Here is a 5,391-nt window from a genome sequence, read left to right as displayed (position 1 = left end):
ATTGTTACAGTAAAGCTGTTACCGAACAGCTTCTGTAACAAAAACGCCGGCAAAACCGTTCTGAACAGGCGTTTTTCAGAGCGGTTTGCGTTTTTCCTATACTTAACATTGAGGCAGAAACGCATCCGCAATCTAAAAAATGCCTCACCCCGGGAGTATGCGTTTCTGCAAAACGCCTCCCGCTCTGGTGTGAACCACCCCATTGAGATACATTGACCAAGCGTATCTGCAGCCGCAAGTGGCTGCAGAAACGCTGAAAAAGCCGCTCGGTGTGCACCAGCCCTTAGTGTCCAAGCTGCTCCTGATCAATAAAGGGATCAATTTTCCAATTCCTGGTCAATTGTATGGAAAATTGAATCATGTGTAACTAACATAACATCCATGCTCTTGTTCGGCTCACAATGCATTCCTTCTGTGTAATTTTAATTTATTAACTAATCTAACTAACCTAATCTAACTTGCATCTGCTTTCAGGGTATCCTCTCTTCTCCCTGCACCGCTTGTCACATGCCTGCAGAACACTGGCAACTGTTTGTTCAGCAGCATTAACAGAAGCATTTCTTGTAAAAAGATAGGATACATGCTTAAATAAATAAAATCAAATAAAGAAAACATTTCCTTAATTGATCAGTTGTTACTTTCAAGGTGACCCATGTATAAAGTAAGGAATATACTATTGAGAGGTTAATTGTAGTAGCTGATATAACAAGGGAATACATTAAGGCTGCTTACACACCAAGACGTTACAGGCGCACGTTAGTGCGCCTGTAACGCTCCCCCAACGCACAGCAATGTAACACAAGTGGGCTGTTCACACAGCCCACGTTGCGTTACATGTAACGCTGCACGTTCTCCGCAAAGTGCAGCATGCTACGGCGTTGGAGCGGCTATAGCCGCGTTAGACTGTTTGCACATGCGCAGTGGGGGGCGGAGAGGAGGGGGGGGGGGAGAGCCAGCTACAGTAGCCGCGCACATGGCTACTTAATATTCACTGCACCGGCGGGCGCTGATTGGCCGGCGGGACCACATGATGCGGAGTTTCTCGCTCCGCATCACGTGGTCCTGCTGGCCAATCAGCGCCACTCTGGGAGACATTATAGGAATCGAGCCGCCTAACGCGGCTCACTCTACCGTCGGCTCTTGCAGCACCATACGTTGTGTTAGGTGCACGTTATGCGACCTTAAAGGGACTCCGAGCTCAGAAAAAAGCCATTCCAGCCATTCCGGAGCGGGGAGAAGGAGAGGAGCCAGGGCGCCGGCGTGGGACCTCCTGACCAGCACTGGGCTGGAAAAAGCCCCTGGTGAGTACAACTTTCCTTTTTTTTCTGAGCTCGGAGTCCCTTTAACGTGGCACCTAACGCAACGTCTTGGTGTGCAAGAAGCCTAATTGCACTCAGACTGGAATCTCTGTAGAAATTAGTAGAACATTTTTGCAGGTTTGAGCCAGTCTGAGACTATCTTTTTGCATGTGCTCATCTTTTGGCCAGGGTTCTGGCGATATATTCACCAAGCTAATATATATTATGCAAACTGAATCCATTCGGACAATCCCTATTGTACACTTAAAAGTTATAACTTTATTAAATATTTTTTAAAAAGGAAAACAACCACCACCTTAAATGAAATATCGACTGGCAGGAAATACACCCCATTGTCATCCACACTATGTCACTAGACTAATGTGGAGGATGTAGAGGGGAGGTCCTGGTCGATCCCCTGCCATGCCTAAACACAAAAGTAAGGGGGGGGTTGTTGCTATTCCCCAGTCCCAAGTAGTTGTGCTGTATGAGAGTCTTGGGGAGGTATATGTATAGCAGGTTTGGCAGAATGTAACAACTACAAGGAGCAACCTCTCTCCAGCTCGCACAAGCAAAAGGCAGGTGTACCACTAAGAAGAAGGTAGCTAGGGTAATATCATTACGTGCTCATATATACAGTGCCAACCACACCCCACTCAACATGTTTCACCCCGAAAGGGCTTCGTCAGGAGTATTTTACCTTAAGTGCAGTGCTATACATACAACATATAACCCGCGCAAATCAATACATAATTTCCCCCAGGCCCCAGCAAAATTATCCCAAGTCAGAGCTGAACAGCTGTAATAATGACCAATAGCAAACGTGAATTCCTTGCTGGTTAGATAGTTTTCCTTTGTAGACAGTGGTTACAGATGAATGTGATATCTGTATATGTGTAGCCAGGCCCGTATTTGCATCACAGGAGCCTATAGGCACAGATGTCCTGGCACCTTAGATTTTGCCCTACATGAACCTACAACTACCCACTGAACTGGACTGCAAGTGTGCTGGCTGGCCCCGCTGTCACTTCTCCCTTACTTCCCTTGCCAGTCATAGATAGCTACAGGTGCCCCTTAGTATACTATTAGATAGCCAGAGGTACCCTCAGAATTAAGTAGCTAGAGGTACCTCCAACTGAAGGGAGATCTGGACAGTGTAATTCCGAGAGCTGGGTGAGGAATCTTTCATTTACACTCTGCTCAAGACTCTGCATAGGGAAAGAGGAAGGGAGGCACTTGAGGAGAGGAGTAAGCCGCCTTTCCATCATCAGGCGCCTGTAGGCATGTGCCTTCAGTGCCTTATGGTAAATCCAGCCCTGTGTGCAGCTATAAATGAATGGAAAAGATATCTAAACCCATGCTTCTCGACAATAATATCACAAGTACGTAAACCTCCCCTCCCCCACACCTCCAACCCCATCCAACTAAAATCAGCAACAGCAGGGGTACACGCGCCACATGTTGGATCTAAGAGATATTGGCTACTGTTCTCATCACACATAACTGGAACAAAAACACTGATGACCCCAGAATTTGTGTGAGTCACTGAAAATGATTGCAAAATAGGCCACAGTTACTATTAATACATGACAATGTGAAAACATTGCCAGTGATTTATGAAGAGGCAGAAGAACGGTTATATGCATTGCAATGAAATATGTCTGTGCTGACTTCTCACACAGCCAATCGTGTACTGATATCAGCGTGAAAATTAGCAATGATTTATTGTTGTACACAAAAGAAGTTTGTGGCTGGGAACACACTAGGCGGTGCGTGAAAGGCTGCGTTTTTCTGAATATGCGTTTGTGCGTTGTTTTATCATAATGAAGTGCGTTTTGAGGGCGTTTGCGTTTCCCTCTTGCGTTTTGCTTGCGTTTTACTGCATTTGCATTTGACACATATGACTCGCAAGTTTTGTAAGAGTAAAAAATGATGATATAATGAATTGGTTGTGTAGTACGGATAATTACTAGAAGATTAGTAGCAAAGAAAATATTCTCATATATTTATTTTCAGTTATATAGTGTTTTAATAACATTGCACCATTCTCTAATGTTTGCAGTTTACACACTACTCAGCATCTGGGATAGCCTTGCTTAGGAGAACTCATGGAGAGGCATGTGATCAGTTTGATCAGCTGATAGATTTGTAAGGTTCTGATTTGCTGGTCCTGATCAGGGCAGCCATCAGGGGGGGGGGGACAACTGACACTGCAGTGAGGGGCCCAGGGCTTCTGGGGGCCCTGGGCACCCCCAAAGCACTGGGAGGGCCGCATGTGCTGGCTGCGCGCCTGTGGCTCACTCACTAGCACACTGCGTTCCAGCACTTGGAGAAAAGTATGAAAATTACCTACGCTGGGGGAACCTATACCTGGCTACCTATACTGGGGGCACCTATGCCTGGATACCTATACTGGGGGCCCCTATACCTGGCTAGGGCAGGGGGACGAGCTGAGACAGAAGTGGACAAGAGGTAACACAGGGGGATAAAAGAGGCACAGGGGGAACAAATGCGGACAAAAGAGGCACAGTGAGAAAAGAGATGAGACGGGAACATGAGGTCACACAGAGGGACACAAAAGAGGCACAAACTGAGGTGAGACAGAGGGGGGACAAAAGAGGAACAGGAAGAAAAGAGGAGGATGAAATTGAACGGATAAGGGATAAGAATGGACCTACAAGTCCCTATCTTATTTCTTAACGGTGAACTACCTATATTTTGCTAGTATTTGGCTCCACCCACAACATGCCATGGTCATGCCCACTTTTTGCTGCATCACGCTGTGCAAGCCGCTTTCTTCAGTTTCGGAGCCATGCACATTTTTTGCCACAGAGCACTCTGCGCATGGACACGGGTAGGGTGGCTAGTGGGCGGGAACAGCAACCAGTGGATGGGCCCAGGGAGGGGGGCAGGCATGATGATGTGTGAGGGGCCCCAACATTTCTGATGGCGGCCCTGGTCCTGGTCCTGTGCTAAACCAGGAAGTCATCACAGCAAATCAGGACCTTACAAATCTATCAGCTGATCAAACTGATCACATGCTTCTCCATGAGTTCTAATCAGGGCCATCCTTACTCAGCATTCTAAATGTTTTTACAGAGCAGTCTTGTGAACTATTGACCTGTCCTCTGGGGAGAAAAAGAAGATACAATGACTGACAGTTGACATAACAAGCTTCAGAAGACGGAGCTCTCTGCGACTTTGAAAGTCGTGGAGCTCAGTGGCTTCTTTTGCATAGATAACAACTGGAGTTTCTTAACTCTTCCTGTACTAGAAATAATATTACACTCATATTTCTGCTGCTAACGTTTTACTTCTTAGCTGTAGAAAACATACAAATCATTATATCACATAATTTTTGTTTCGCTTCAGTGTCTCTTTAAAGAAGAACTGTCACGAAAAACTTAAAATGTAAAATACATACAAATAAGAAGTTAATTTCTTCCAGAGTAAAATGAGCCATAAATTACTTTTCTCCTATGTTGCTGTCACTTATAGTAAGTACTAGAAATCTGACATTACCGACAGATTTTGGGCTAGTCCATCTCTCCATAGGGGATTCTCAACATGGCCTTTATTGTTTATAAAGACATTCCCTGAAAAAGATTTATACAAAGATGCTGGCCAGCTTCCCTGCTCACTGCACACTTTTTTGGCAGTTGGACAGAGCAATTGCCATTCACTAAGTGCTTTTAAAAAATAAAGAAACCCCTGAGAACCCCCCCATGAGAAGATGGGCTAGTCCAAAATTTGTCGGTAATGTCAGATTTCTACTACCTACTGTAAGTGACAGCAACATAGGAGAAAAGTAATTTATGGCTCATTTTACTCTGTAAGAAATTAACTTCTTATTTGTATGTATTTTACAATTTACGATTTTCGCGACAGTTCTTCTTTAAAGAGACACATTTTACTCTGGAAGAAATGTACTTTTTATCTGTATATGTTTACATGTATTTAACATTTTAAGATTTTCGCGACACAGGTCCTTTAAATAGAATTACATTTTTGCATAGAATTTTCTTATTACGTCTATCCTTGAGCATGCCCAGTTGGCACTGACATAAACCCGTGTTTTGTATATTTTCCTGTT

This window comes from Hyperolius riggenbachi, unplaced genomic scaffold, assembly GCF_040937935.1.
Source record: "Hyperolius riggenbachi isolate aHypRig1 unplaced genomic scaffold, aHypRig1.pri scaffold_145, whole genome shotgun sequence".
NCBI classification, from domain to species: domain Eukaryota; kingdom Metazoa; phylum Chordata; class Amphibia; order Anura; family Hyperoliidae; genus Hyperolius; species Hyperolius riggenbachi.
This window is presented reverse-complemented; position numbering follows the sequence as displayed.